This window comes from Zosterops lateralis (genome assembly GCF_965231275.1).
Source record: "Zosterops lateralis genome assembly, chromosome: 1".
Lineage (NCBI taxonomy): Eukaryota > Metazoa > Chordata > Aves > Passeriformes > Zosteropidae > Zosterops > Zosterops lateralis.
Genome location: NC_139762.1, coordinates 117,909,058 through 117,925,629, shown reverse-complemented (window position 1 = coordinate 117,925,629; position 16,572 = coordinate 117,909,058).

Sequence of the window (16,572 nt, the reverse complement as noted above, 5' to 3'; positions counted from 1 at the left end):
GGTCCACTATTTTGACAGTCTGGTAATAACTTTACACTGTTCCAGGTACTCTCTGTTTTATCCTTATGCAGCTAACTCTCAGAGTTCTTTTGGTCTGTAGTTGTACAAAGTCCAGAATGCTTAATGTAGATGTCTTGGGCTGAGAGGACATAATTGGTAATATCTATTGCACTTCCAAAGTTGCTTGAACTGTTAATGATTACCACTGGAACAGCAGAAAGAGTGCATGCGGGAACTTACCTTCTTGTTTTACCTGAAAACACATAGACAAATCTCAGAAGGTAAAAATTACTTTCTGGAAACTGCTGTGTTGAACTGAAATCCAGCCTTTTAATGTATTCCAGGAATCTGCACCTCAGGTCACGACTCTGATTTTGGCATTTGCAGTTTGTGCTTTCACAGCATGGTTGGGATGGTGGTAGTTGGAAGAATATTGGAAAAGATTTGTAAACAGAGATTTGTAAATAGTCATGGATATTTTGGGAAACCGTCCCATTCTGAGGAGGGGCTTCTGAGCTTACTGTAGTAATCCTAGCCATGCTTTGAGTTTGTACTCCCAGCTTAGACCTGGGGATTACAACCAGGTACATGGCCTCTGTTAGGGGAATAGATGTGTGTGTACTTCTGCAAATCTGGGCTGTCCAACAGATGAAAGGGTAATACCAATATTTGGTTATAGAAACAGCTTTTGGGAGATGAATGTTTTTATTATCTCATGTTTAATTCAGCTTTTTAGAAAAAAAATTCCAGCAGTTTTTAAAACAATTAATTTTAAGAAGTGTTTATTCATTTTGATTATCTCTGTTCTGAGGTTCCTGTGTTCCTTTTGGCATATCAAATATCACATTTTACAGAGTCCCTCTGAGTTGTGCTCAGCTATAGGGCTTGACAACAGCTAACTGTGGGCACTTACAATCCATAGATAATGAAACAATTTCATCATTGTTCTCCCTTTTCCTGAGGTACTTTATCTCTTTAGTATGAACAATAGCAGTACATGTCAGTATGTGCATTTATGTACTTAATGATTTACTCTTTGCTTGCTTTCTTCACTGGGAGGTGATTGGACAGAGTTTGGATGCTCTTGCAAAGTGCAGTTTTTCTTTGGGGTGAAGAAGGCTGTAGAGTTTTGGATTTTTTTTTTTTTTTTTTTTTTAACCACATGAAAAATTCAACTGCATGAGAAATATAAGATGGCAGAGTATAATTTACAGAAACACTTGTCCAAAAGATTATTTGAAAGCATAATGCAGGATATACGTGATGCACCAAAAGAACTACAACATCAATGTGATATACTGTCAAGTTTGTTTTTCTTGTGAGAAAGAATAAAGAATTATCCTACTTAACTTTTATTTTTGTAGTTTCTGTTCAGCTGGGCTGTAACTTGAAGTTTGTGTTTGATAGGAGCTGCTCTAATGTACAGGATTCATGTCTCACTGTTAGTGATACCATTAACTTAGATTTACTCTTCAAACTTTTGCCAATTACCTCTGGATGGCAGTAGATGTAGTTACAAGATGATTCAATCAATTCATAAGCCTGCTGTGAGGATTGTTATGAAGAATACTTTTATCAGGCACACTCAAAGTGCTGATAATTTTGGAAAATAGTAGAAAGTGCCTTAAAATATCCACACTATCTCCGAATCATTCCCTTCCACTGACTTTGTTCAGTACATTTTGAAGTAGAAATCTGTGCTGTAGGATTCTTTTGTATAAGGGAGAAGTTGTTTGCTCACTGAAGCTATATTAAGTACAACAATTTATGGACCTGATTCTGCTTCCTGATACTTTTTTTACCCTTGTAAGATACATTTCATATATTTCAGCATATATCCTATTTCCTGGGACATATAAGTGCTTTTTCAGTCCAAATAACAAAACAGAGGAATGCAAATTTGGCTAAACAAAGACTCTTTCTTAGTTGCTAGTCCATATAATGTGAAAAAATTGTCTGTAAGGAATAAAAAAAAACCCTACAAAGATTTAAGGCACTATCTTTTATAAAATGTGTGACTTGACTTCAGCAGTATAACAAAAATACATCTGATAGTCAGAGCTTTTCCTATTACAAGAATTATATTACTTGTTACAGATAATGGGGCGTTCCTTTTCATGGTTTCACCACTGTAAGGCCTTACCAGGAACCTCATTGGAGACATGCTTAATTCTAAGCAAGTTGTGTTGATGGTGATGATATTATCTGTGCTCACACACTTCAAAACATTTCTGGCTAGTTTGTAAATGAGCAGGTTTAAATTTCCTGTCCAAAAATTTCATGTGATTATAGCAGAATACTTTATTTATTAAAAAAAAAAAAAAAAAGTGCAGATGAAACTTAGGAGGCTGTAGCTCTAGTTCCAAAACCTAAGACTAGGTACTTTGGAATGCAGTTACAAGGGGATAACTAAGCAGAGGCTGATTTTTGGTGCAGAAGCCAGAACACAGATAGCTGGCAAGATAGCAGGGAGATTTAGATGACTGCAGGCACTGTGGAAAGTGATGGGTAGACCAGAATCTATTTTCATCATTTGACTGGTTGTGACTGTGTGGTTTCACTGAACTGATTTTGGGTAAACAAAACAAAGCTAAGCTAATTTGAGGCCTTCCCAAGTGCTTGATTCCTATCTTGCTATACATTAGGGAATCAGACTGAGAACAGATTGTGATGTGGTTTGCTTTTTTTATGAGCTTAACCGTGACCTGATTTTTGTTTGAGAAAGTTTTCTTGTAGTACAGTCTTAATATTAGAAATACCAGCAATGGTGTAGCTTGGTTTTGTTGGGTGTTTTTTAGGATAATTTCAAGAGCAGAATGAGAACTTTATCAGGCAGTGATGGAAAGAATGGCAACATAGTAACACATTCCTGTTCCAGGGTCAGTCCTTCTTATCATCTGTCTAGAGTAGACCTACTTTTTGGCATAAGATTACTTCTACAAGTTAAAAAAAGCCAATGAACACATTTCCTTCTTTTAGAACAAATCTGTCATGCTCAGAGATTTGTCCTTGATTAAGTTTGCACTTGTAAACAGAAGAACAAAACAAGTTTCTCTGTTCTTGGGCTGGGTTCATGGTTGGAATTATCTCCGACATTGGAAGTGAGATGAAATGTGTAGGTCTTCATCCATGACATAAAAGCTGTGCCATAGTCATTTCTGATTTTTGTTGACAGAAGGACATAAGATGAATTAAATGGAGCAAAAGATTCAATACTTTGAATCTGAGAGAAGGATAAATGTATGTCTGCTGGCAATGACCATGCCAGTTCCTACATTCTCTTGCTTTTGTGAGTCAGAAATAATCCATGTCCCAGTAGTGGCCTTCTTGGGATGTGTTTTCAGTAGAAAATCTCATCCTTTTATGTGCATGTGCAGACACGCCATGCATGTGATTAAACCTATGCAGATAACAGCATTCACATATGCAAGAACTATAAATACTGATTTTGGTAAAGGAAAATAATAATGAGACCTGATCTTAAAGCAAGGCAATGCAATGCACTCAGGACCATGATTCTTCAGGAACCTTTTGGGGAAATTTGAACCTGAGACTAGACATAGATCCAAGCATCATTTCACACACACACACCACAACCATTACACACAGCTCAACTCCCTGACTCCTCCCCCAGCCCTTGCTGGATGACATGGAGATGTCTGCTGAAGTCTTGCTTGCCAAAGGTGTCTTCAAAACCTCAGCACTACTTGACGGCAAGAAAAAGGCTTCCCAAAGACGGTTTGTAACCTTTTATCCTCCATTTTTCCATTTATCAGCAAGGCTAATCTGTCAGGATGGAATTTTGTCCTCAGTGTGTTTTTAGACCATTTTGTTCTTAAAGCTACATTAAAGACTTCAAGATCTTGCTAATACATTTCCAGTTGATAGTTATTAATGAAATGGGAAAATAGTCTTGGTTTAGATATTTTAGTTCACATAAATAGGGCACTTTGAAAGTTCAGTCTAAGATATTAAGAATATCAACCACATGTAACCACAGGTGACTTTTGTAAGACAAGAATCATCTGTAAACTTCTGTGAGCTTCTACCTAGGATGTATGTTGTGGCTTAGAGTAAATTAGGAGAAATTCTGTTAAATGAATATTACTCATTTTGAATGTCATACAGCCTAGGGCTGTGGCTCTACATCATTACCAAGTGACGACAGATTTGGTTAAAATAGTTCTTATGCTGAAAAAGAAGTCCTAGAGATTAACATAGTCAATTCACACATTTTAGGCCATGCTCACAGGGTAGCTGAATCAGCATAGCTTCTGGGGTGGGGTGAGAGTGTGAATTCGTGGCTAGGCATTTGAGAGGGAACAGCAATCTCTCAAACTGGTTTTTTCCTGAGGGAATTAGCCATGGCTTGACTGACAATCAGGGATGGCTTTCCTTGGAGAAGCAATCATGGTTTGAACCTATACAGCCTACCAAACCTCTTCTTGAAGAAGTCTGTCTTGTAAAGGTGGCTTAACTGCTCATGTAGCTGCAGAGATCTCCTGTGTCTCTTCCTTTAGCAACCAGAGCTCACAGCTGGCTGTGTTAAGGTAAAATGGCAGCAATTTGCTGCTACTGTATTATAATATACTATAAACTAAACAAGTTGCTACAAAGACTGCTCAGTCATTCCTACAAAAGGTTTGGGAACATCTTAGATGGGTGGAGTGGGAATAACTGGATGCAGGAATGTCGTTGGCCATCACAAAGTAACCTCCCTTTTGCTACTGCTGCTGCTGCTGAATCAGAGCCCTCGGAGATGGGGCAGGAAATCCCTGTCCTAATCTGCAGTCAGGCTCTTGAGTCCTTGGAGGGGATGAGACTCTCTGAGCTGCTCAGAGCCTCCCTCATGCTGCCACAAACCCAAATCAGCTGTTCTGCACAGTGCATCTTTATTCTTTTTGTTTTCTGCAATGTGCCTCTGTTCCTCAGCAACTGCACTGCATGATAAGGGACAAAACTGGATAGAGTCTCAGTTTACAGAATCCTACTGGTACTGTGGGAAATGCTCAATCTATTTCTGAGTTAATGAGGAAATTTTAAAGCAGGGCAGGGAAATTCTGTGTGTAGTAGTTAGGAGCAATAAAATGAAAATAAATAAATATAGTCACACAATAAATGAAAGGGACAGAATAGATGGTTTGCTTCTTTAGTCAAGGGTGCATGAATTACTTAATCCACAACACTGTTAATTGTTGGTTTAAAACCTGCAGATTTCCCATACAGCTTGTATTCAGTCTTTACTTCTTGGACTATCTGTCTGTGTGAGGTACTGTATGGAAATACAAGTGTTTGCTGGGCTGCATTCTTGCTCCTTGTTGCTCCTTTATCTGTAGCATTTACAGGGCCAGGCATGTACATTCTCTAGCTGCCCAAATATCCCTGATTCTGACAAAAGACACCTTCCTTTTCTCTTGAAGGTGATGCTACACCTGCCTCCTACTTGGGCTTCCAAATACTTGATTTGCTCCATCCAGAATATGCTGTCTGGAGTGTCTTGGAGATTCTCTACAAAAACAATCACCTGGATCTTCGTTTTCCTCTTGTCACTTCCATTCCCTTCTGTAGTTCCTTCTCCTTCACTGCATTAAAGCATATGCAGGATCATAGGATAGTTTGGGCTGGAAACAACCTTTAGAGCCCATCTAGTCCTTCCTGCCTGCAATGAGCAGGGACATCTTCAGTTGGAGCTGCAAACCCCGTTAATCCTACTGTATTTATTTACTTGTCCCTGTATTTGAAGCTACTCTTCATAGCCTGTGCTCTACCCTGATCATGCCCATTGGTGTTTCTAATTACTTCTGTGATGCACCAAGCTTGAATTCCCATGATCTGTGAGGAAATCTTGCTGCAGCCTGTCTCTGGACAGTTTTGTTGGTGGGCAGAGCAGCCACTTTCAGTGTCTAGGTGTGTCAGAGCATGAGTTTCTGGTGCAGATCTACAGAGCACTTTTGGGTACCTGCAAATATATCTACTAAATTGTGTGAGTAAGGCAGGCTGAACTTTCTTATAAATGCACTGATATAAATGCATGATAAGTGTGAATGGTGTGGTAAGTTTGTGAGAACAGGTGTTGGTAAGTTTGAGAAAGAGCTGATCCTAAGTTTAAGAAATACTTGTGTTGTGAATTAAGCTTGTGACTCAACCCTTATTGATGTTACTGGTCTATTACAGGATCATGGAAAATCCCAGCTGTCCATTTGCTGTGGGCAGTGTTGTGTATTGGAAAGCAATTTCTTTTCAATCACTTGGTAAGACTTTTCCTGGGTTTTGTAGCCTACACCAATGAAAATACAGGCATCTACAATCAGAGAGAGTAGATGAAAGAAGAGGAAAGCTACATGGAAAAATACTTCATAAATGCCTCTTAGCAGATCAGTAGGGAAGAAGGAGGTGAGCAACATCTCTTTAAATAAATGGTTTGAATGATCACAGCTTTTCCTTCATTCCAATTTACTCAAGCTGTGCAAAACAGCTCTCAGTAAAGCATATTCTCATTATGTTTTTGCTGATTAGAGGAAGAAAAAAACAACCTGGTAGATGATTTAGGACTGGACGGAGATTATTCACAGATTGTGTTCTGGCTGTGGATTATTATGATGGAAGCATCTTACACAAAGCCTGTCTTTTAAATAAACCCTCTAAACTCAAACAACTTGAATAAAAAGAAAAGTAGGTGGATACTATCAAACATCTTATTAGACAAACAGACTAGGTTTGGATTGGAAATTCAAAGATTTGTGATCATCATCTCAGTGGATTTAGCAGTGGTTTTCAAGTGGCATGAAATCTTTGTTTTACATATAGGGAAAATGCACTTTCCAGTACTGATTGCTGTCCTCTGGGGGGAAAAGTGGATCCTGCTTTTATGCTTTAACATTTAAGTTTGCATTTTCGTGTAAATTACACTAGTTTAAAATTACACACATATAAAAAGAATATATCCTTGCAAATTTCTTTTCCTGCCTCCCTTCAGCTAGCTACTTTTGTTTACAAGTTAGCTACTTGTGTTAGCCCAAGCAGACTGTATTAAGCATGAATTTAAGAACTTTATGAACTGGAGTTTCCTTTTAGAAACCCACCAAAGTTTTTATGTGCAGGTTAGCTGAGATATGGTCAAACAGGACATAGGCTATGCTTCTGTGTTGGTTTCATTATAAATTTGGAAAAGTCAGCAGATTGTTGCAAACTTGCTCTTTGCAAAAAGCCCAGATGAACAAGCCCCCAAAGTGACTTGAAATACCCCTTTGTTTTGCTGTCTTTCAGGGAGGTTGAAAATTGCACGACAGCAATTTTCAAGAAAAAGTTTCTATCACATTATGCTTCTATCTGAAAACAAAGGGGATGATAGATCCTTCAGGGTCCAGAAAACACATTTTGTCATTAAATGCATAGCAAATTTTTGCTGTAGTAGCACTAAAAGCACACTAATACATTACCACTTGTGTTAGATAGAGAAGAACAAAATTAAGCTAGGTTTCCCATATGTTCTGGGCAGTGAATGGGGGTTTGCCAAGATAATGAGAGCTAATGCTAGATGAGAGCTGTTCAGACAAATCAAACGATGCTAACTGCTACCTTGCCTCATCTCTCAGCTTCATATTCAGCTAAACTGGGTGGGAAAATTCCTCTTACTTGCAGCCTCATTCAGGAAGGTACTCAGGCACATGAAGAGTCCTACTGATTTAAGGTTTTGAAGTGCATTTCACTGCATGTTTTGAAAGCAAAATTTTCCAGTAGCATATGTCACTGAGCACAAAATCATAAAGCCCTGTATTCTCACCATGATATCAACATGAAGGAGCATAGGTACCAACAGAATATGGATTGTTGGATGTATGATATGTTTCAACATACACAACTTTTGGGAAGTGCCTCACATGGACACTTTGTGCATTTGTTCTCAGTGTGAGTCCACTCATGCACCTTTTAGAGTTTCTCAGTAAAATTGTTCTCTGCTAACATTAGTGCAACAGAGTCTGTGAGTAACTGCTGGCCATGTACATCATTTTATAAGAACCAAAAAATGCAAGGCCAAATAATATGTTAATTACCACTTCTGGAAACAGAAGTGCTCTTATGACCTTTTTCTGTATGGTACAAACCATTTTTTGAGAGGTTATTTAAATTCATTATGAAAGCTATGTGGGATTTTTATCCAGGAAGCTTTTACAAACCAAATTCTCTCAGGCTACTCTACAGGTCTACAGCCTGAGCCTTGACAAGTGTAACTTGGTGTTGCCTTGAGTTACATCAGCTTTGCCAGCTACCTGAGCCTGCTTTTGTGCACAGCCTCTCAGTGAGACTAATCAGAAGGCCACAGCTTTAGAGCATCTGAGCAGAAAGATGCTCTGTTTTGTTTGTTTCTGAGGGTTAGGTTAGGTAACAGTTAGGTTAGGTTTGTACAGTTAGGTACAAAGGTAGTACTGAGTGTTTGCAAGATACAGGTAGGTACCCTTAGAGAGTACAATTAAGCTATTGAAAAGGGTGTGGAAGGGGAAAAAATCACGCAGATACTCCAGACAATTAGTAACATCCTTGTAACTTGCATTACATACTCACACAGGCACTGTGAATGAGACTGCAGGAAGGCAGGTTTTCCTACCTATTCCTTACACTTTCCTGAGATTTTTTAAAGTTTTCCCAAGAGTACACATTGGTGTTTGTGGGCTAGGAGGATTGCACCAAAAATTCAAAAATCACGCATTTGCAGCACTGTGTAAGGGAAGGACCTCCAGAAATTGCAGTGTTGATAATTGTGCCTCTAAGCCATCCTCATTTTTGGTTGGTTCTCCAGACTTTTTATTCTTTGTGGTGTCCCCTGAAAGCTCTCAAATGTGCTTACATCTTTCTTAGGCTTTGGTACCCCAAATGAAAATCAGTAACATAACTCCCAAGTCTGGCCGATGGATGTCCTGCCTTCCTCTAAGTACCACAAAGAGTAAGAATGGTTCTGGTTTGGTTTTTTTCTCTCTTTTTTCTAGCATCACATGCTTGATTCATATTCAGCTCTTGAGACAGTATCACATCATTTTGTGCATGACTGCTGCCTAGTGAGAGGTTCCCCCTTCTAGAATATAATACAATACACAGTATAGTGTAGTCCATATTAAATTAAATTGGAAGCAATAAGATGAGCATCTCAGTAACATATTAACTCTTGCAGTCCTGACTTATATATGAAATAACTAAAGCCTCATGGAATGGGACCAACATTGATTTTCTGGTATCATACTTGCACTGTACAGATGAAGAGAAGAATATTGAACATATAGATCAAGTGAAGAGCAAAATAGCAAACAGACCGAGTGAACCCATTTGAATTCTTCACTCAGAAGTGAAACTGGCAGGGAATTGTGAAACTGGCAGAGAATTGGGAGAAAGGACTGCAAAGCTTCAGAATTTTCTAGGGTGCTGCCTAGAAAAGGCAGGGTGAACAATCCCTTTGGCTGCCACAATGGCAAGTCCCGTAGTGGTGATCAACAACACTTTTTGTGGAAACCTGAAGTAGACCATAAAGTTCTCAACAAAGACATTTTGAAATGTCAAGAATGCTGCAATTTACAACAGAATGTCACTTGGGAAAAAGCACATCTTGACACCAAAGCAGATGGCAGATGAGACAATTGAGCACTATATCATATAGTGTACAATAAAGCAAAGTTATATGAATTTGACCAGATAGGAACCTAATTTGTGATTAATAATTTGTCTTCTAACATATCACCAGGTGAAAACAGGGTACAGGAAATTCATCTAGCATGAATAGCTGGGGCTGGCACGACCTAATGAAAAACTGTGCTCTGTTCCTTTCTATAAATTCAGAATTTTTTACTGGAACTGTCTTTCAAGAAGAAGGCCTGAGCTGTCAGAGTTTTGAAAAGTGTGTATGAACAAAATACTATATCTATTCTAACACTACAAAGCATGTAGCCATTTAAGTGTGGAACACTGCTGCTCATCTCATCTAATTTAAAATTTTCTTACCCTGTTTTCCCATTTGTACAGTCCTGTGCATTTCAATAGATTTCTTTGTTTTTCACTTTTGTGTAAATGAAATGGGAATTGTCATCCTGAAACAGGAGTGAAAATTTATGTGCAATGGCCTGATTCTCATTTAGTAAGACATCACTTTGAACTTCTCTAACTGTGTAACAGAATTGTGAACAAATGTGAATATAATCTATATAGTCAATGAGATGCAAAATAGATTTTGTATCAGAAAGCATTAAGGCTGAAAATGGCTTTGCTCCTTAGGACCTGAGCATAGATGAATTAATTTCTACTCACATATGCACTGCTATGGTGAGCCAAAATTTAACTGGAGGCTTGGAGGCAGTTAGAATTAGAAATTAGAGTATTTACATACTCAGAAACTTAGTCTAAAAAGAAAATTAGATCCACCTAGTCCCTCGTTAATTTCCAGATGTCTCCTTGTTAGTTACCTTTATTTTAGCAAGTACTTTGTAAAACATGATTAGTCTTTACAGAATACTCAAATTTTATTAGAAACTACCTTGAGCTTAATTTGCACAATAATTGGGAAGTATTATTAATAAGCATTTAACAATAAAGATCTCTAAATATTTAAAATTCAAGAGCCGGAGAGGACCTCATCACATTAGGAAGCAATCAACCATCTTGAGACAGGTTAATAAAAGCATCTTAAACTCATCATCAAAAGGCACTCTTGATTTCCATTATTAGGCACAGGACTCTGAATGATTCATTGATCACATTTTCTCTGTTCAACAAAAATATCATGAGCTGAAAGGTTTCAAGATATGCAACATGAGAGGATTTTTTTCCTGCCTCACAACTACATTTGACAGATGACCTTTAGTCTTTCTTTCACATTAGTGAGATATTTAACAAAAATAATGTAGATACATTTTTCAGTGTTATCCGATGCACATGCTCACAGAATCCTCTATTTGGTACCACACAGTAAACAGATAAAATAGTCTTCTGTAAATGCCTTCATTATAAATAAATGCCCTGCTTTCAGCTTTCCTCTTCTACTAAGATCACAAGGTTTAAAAGTGTCTGAATAATGCTACGAATGCAGGTAGTTAACCTGGTGCTGTTTCACAGGGAGATTGGTGCATGTGTAGATAGACAGGATGTTTTCAGGAGGGCCGTGTAGTCTGTTTGCATCCCTTCCATCCAGCAAGCCAACAACTGCACTTGGATCTCCAAAGTACCAAGAGGTTCCATGCATTTTGGTTTACACCTTTGCTGTTGTGCACCTTAGGGGGTGGACTGTGGCTTGCCTTTCCATCCTGAATGCACCTGAAGTTTCCTGGCTGGGGTACAAATAACAAGAGAGGTGTGACACTGAGGACATCCGCAGCCAAGTGCTCACCCAGGGTCCTGGGCAGATTTGCACAGTCTGTACAGAGATATTGCTGTCAGCACCAGAGCTGGCAGCTGAAGGTGACTCAAGTATGAGCTGCAGTCACACCGCTGGATCGCGGCAGTGTTCCCATTTTCACTGCTTCTTCAGCCCTGGCAAATATCTCATCCTGCTGAAACTTCAGGTCACAGATGTTGTGGAGGGCACAAGATTGCACTAAAGTGTTAAAAGAGCTACATCACCCCAGAGCTCCTCACTGGTTCATCCGTGGTGCTCACTGCACATCTTTCCTCTGTCTGCTGTGCAGGTCGAAGCTAAAGTTATTCCACTGAAGTCAATAAACTTGAAAACCATGGCCTTGTCTGTCTGAAGACATTTTTCTGCAGAGTAGAAGGGAGCAAGGGGAGTTTTTCTGCTGGGATGAGCTGACACCCCTTCACTCTGCAGGTGGGAACAAGGAGGGAAGTGAGAAGCAGGCAGACAGCATCACGGAACAGCTGGCAGAACATGGTGAGCTCAAGGTCACTTGGCTGTTGGCCCAAATCCATCCAAAAATACCAAACCCCAGCAATCAGTCAGGCTGTCAACTCCAAAAAAAAATCCCAAAACAAAACCCCACAGAAATGGCTGAGCTATGTAATTATTCAGCAAGGATATCTGGGTTCTGCTAGCACCCTTTGGAAGGCCACCATGGACAGAAACTGGGACCGTCCCTGCTTTTTGCCTCGCTGATAGTTGTGAATTGAAAATTGTCTTTTTATTTTTTTTTAAACATTTTACTTAAACATCTGCCTGAAAACACATTCAAAAGTATGTTCTCAAATGGATTAGGGATTCCTGGTGATTTTTCAGCTTCTCTTGGGATGAAGAGGTGGATGGCTGAGGGCAGCAATGCTTTGATTCAAGACGCCTGCTAGAGTATATAGTACAGGCTCTTGAAGAGAAGCTTTTCCTGTCTCTGTGGCTTTTACAAGGTTCCATCAATTCTGAGACATTTTAATTTTTCTTCCCCCCCTCTATTAATAAACACAAATGTGTGGAAAATTACCCTAATCTTCTTCCAAAGAGGATGTGCCTCCAGAATCACTTCCAGTACCGGGGACCTCAGAATTCTGCTACCATTTTTAGAGGCGATAAAAACAGTCCTTGCATTTCTGACCAAAATCCAAATATAGCCTATTTCTTTCTGCCAACTGAAAATGCACCTTTTTATTTCATTCAATTTTGTTTAAATCTAACTTTGCTCCAAACTTTTCATTCTATAAATGTCTCTTTCACTATAATTATTTAAATAAAGTGGGATAGTGCCCAATTTAGTGAACTGAATTAGTATGCTACTTAATGTGGCTGCTATTGTCATTCTGCTAGGGCTTGTGCTCTGTTCCCATTACAGTTTCTCCCTGACTTCGGTGAATTTACACAAGATATGGACTCAGCCTGTGAAGGACAGTTTTCAGTGAATTTACACAAGATATGGACCCAGCCTGTGAAAGACAGTTTACCACAAGCAGCTATATTTTAAAAATTTAAGTGGACATAGTGGCTATTTCTACATTATTTTTCAAAGTTTTTCTGCTGCAGGGAATACACTGGTTTCTACTTGGCCAGGCTTTATGGTTAGAAACTGGCAGTAGGTGTCAGTGATACCCTGAGACATCTAAGCCTGCCTGTCTTGTGTCTTGTGGTGTGCCAGGTCCTGGTTTCCAAAGCATTCAGCTGATCTTCAGCTTGGCAGCATGACATCTTTTTCTGTGGTGGCCACCTCTCTCTGGGAGGTGGGAAACATGGAGCTCAAGAGTCCTTGGGAACACCAAGAAGCAGAAGAGACCACACAGGAGTGTGGGGTACGTTGCTGTGTCAGTAACCTCAACTACCTTTAAGTGCCTACACTCTTGAGAGCCACACAGAGCTGGTTGTTCAGGCTCTTGTTGAGCCAGTGGAGAGAAACAAGAAATACCAAGATACTCTGGATAACTTCTTTGAGACAAGACAAAGCTTGCCTTAGAAGTGCTTGTTTTTCTTCAGCAATCTTAGTGACAATTTGAGTTACCCAAGTATAGCCCTCATTGGTAGGTGTCACAGGTAGGTGAGATGATCCTATCTTTTTTGTGTGGGACCTCAACAGGTAGAGACCATTCAAGGTACGATGTATATATTCCCTATCCCAGAATAGTTTTATTTTCTCATTTCATTCTTATTATTTCTTCTGAAGAAGCTATTTTTTCTTCTTCACACTCCTTTCCTATTTCTTTTCATCCCTTGCTTTAAAATTTTTATTCATAGTCTACTTTTTTGCTACACTTTAGTGCTTTGAGTTGATGATGAGTCTATATAAATGGGTTTGGCAATGAGGTTACTTAAGGAATTCCTTGAAAATATCTCTGTGTCTCCTGAGGGTTAAAGGCAAAAAGCAGGCCAGTAAACTGGACAGACACATTTGACTGCCCTTGCTGACTACTCCCCTCTTGCCCCACCTGTGTCACCCATTTTCAGTCCTTGACCTGAAGGTTCCAGATGCAGTCTCCTATGACCTGGAGAAGGAATTGTGCACAGCTTTGAGACTGGCCTTACCCAGTCTGCCCTGTGCCCACAGAGGCTCCTCCAAGTGATCTTCTGTCCTACCTGGAACTTCTCATGGCAGATTTATGTATTTCTTCCACCACCAGGAGACTCATGCACTGGGACTTTCAGGGTGTTGTGGTGATAGAACTAAACCCCTCCCCTGGTTTAGGGGCTGGATGCTGCTGAAAGAGGGTGGTGGTGACATTTTCTGCCCCTGTCTCCCTACCTGTGGAACCCTGTGTTTCCCATGTGCCAATGGCACTTGTCTGACCTCAGAATGAATCAACTCAGGGGATGGACTCACAGAAAATCACAATAAAAATGAATGAGTTTTTCTTTTGAGGGAAAGAGGAGATTTCCGCTCGTTGTTCTCTTTGAAGCTGTGGGCTTTCAGGTACAGGACTGCTGTGCTCTGGGAGACAGTGTAAAAGCAGTAGATACGTCTTGAAAATGTCTGTGAAGAGGTAGTACACAATGATCTAGGTCAGCTCCTTCTGAAATTTCCTGTTGTCTTCAGTGGCTCTGGATTTCATGCTGTTTCCCTGCTGCTGTGTTTCTATAGTGCTGTCAGTATTCTCTTTCTTACTCTGCATGGTCAAAGACCAAGATACTGTAAAACATTTCAGTACAACACTAAAACCAGGGGTGTCCCTGCACTGTGAAGCACTTATACAGCTATGCTTTATGTATTGTTGTAACACCAAGCTGCACTCTGCTCCTGCTGACACTGCTGAAATTTGGGAGCAATTCCTAAAACATCTGTAGATTGGGTCTTTGGATCCAGCCACAAAGGGAATGTGGAGGGGAAAAAACGGTCTGCAATGACTTTTACTTTCTCCTCTTGTATCCTTTGAGGCAGAAGTTCAGTGTGACTTGCCTGAACAATATTGTGCTGCTGATGTGAGAGGGCAAGTACTGTCCTGGGCTTCGCAAAAGGGAAGCCAGGTTGTGTCTGTAGGATCATCTGTGGACGGCAGGGAGAAGGAACTCAGCTGACCTGAGATATTCTAGAAACACGGGGTTTTATTGCAAGGGTTGTGAGCCTGCCTTCAGCCACCAGCCTCGGCTGAAGGGAAGTCCCAAAGAGAGAGGAAGAGAGAGAGGGTATGAGGCAAGGGAGGTAGCAGGGGTAAGGGAGCTAAGGGAGCTAAGAGAGCTAGGGCAGGTAAGAGGGCAGGGGTAAGAGCAATAAGAGAGTAAGGATCTTGTTACAATACATTATATCTCCTTTTGTGTTGAATATTCTAATTTACAGTGACCAATGGGCGTGAGATACAAAACCTACAAACTTTGCAGCCTATGAGAACTGCTACATTACCATATCATCCTATATTCTAAACTCTAAATGCTACTTTTTAATCTACCTTTTCCCTGATGCGTTGACAGGGTGGAGAGGAGCTACATCCTTGGGTCCTTTTGTTTTCCGTTCTTCAACCTATCTCCAGCTAATCACTGTCTTCCTGCCTGCCATGCCTACATCCCAAAGCTGCCCTTCATTTCTATTTCACTCACAGGTTTTACATCTCCAGTATTTCTTGCCAGGCAATCATACCTGCAAACTCTTCCTGTCCCATCTTTCCCAACATGTGTCTGTGTCCTCACAGCCTCAGCTGGGTCCTGTTACATGAGAAAGGGTGGCCAGTATTAAGGTGCTTGGCCAAAACCTCTTCACTTTTCCCCAGCAGACCTGAGCCTGCCCCATGCCCAAACGCTCCCTTGCTCACATTTGCTGTTGCTTCTCATTAGCAAATTTACTGGATTGCTTGTCAAAGATAAATCAGGAGTGTAGTCCCAGTGGATTTGTTCACAAATGCAAATCAATATTCACAGCAGGGTTAGGTTTTCGGTTGCTTTTTTTTTTGTTGTTGTTGTTTGTTTTGTTTTTTGGGGGGTGGGGTGAGGCTAGTAATGTTTGTTCAGCTGTACTCCTTACACTTGAGCTATAAAAACCAGCAAATTAAACTTCAGCATGAAGCCACATAACATAAAATTAAAAAGTGACAGCAGAAATGTTTCAGTTTCCACCCATCACTTGAACAAAGGGATAGGGAATAGTGCCTTGCTTGTTTCAGAACGACTGCAACTGTCATAATGATCCAGCCTAACAAACCATGAAGTCCAGTCCTCCTTAGAGTCCTTTGCAGTTTTTCAAGTCAAAATACTTGTTTTTCCCAGAGTTGTAAATGAGAATGCAAGGTGGTACGAGACAGTTCAGTTCAAAGAGAAAACACTGTAGTTCTTCCTCCTTCCGACTCCAGAGGAAGGCTTTTGAATGGTGGATTGAGCACAAAAACTTTGAAGATGAGGACTATCACAAAAGTAGAAAATCATATTATACTTGTCTGCAAGTTTCACATTCAATCAACCTGTTTGCAGATGTGGATGAACATTATCTATGCATTCAGCACATCCTTCTTTCATTGCAAATCCCCTTTCTGTCTGCCCAGTTTCTGACATGATCTGGGTGCATATATTTTGGGATAAAGATCCAACAACTTGGTTGGATCTTGATTCCCCAGTAGGGGCCACTTTCTTTGAGTCTACCAGATCTTTCATTACACACATCTGTGATGTGCAGCTGTGAGTCAGCCTGCCTTTTGGGGATGTCAGAGCTGGACACACTGGGGCATTCAGCATCTACCACCTGGACAGTC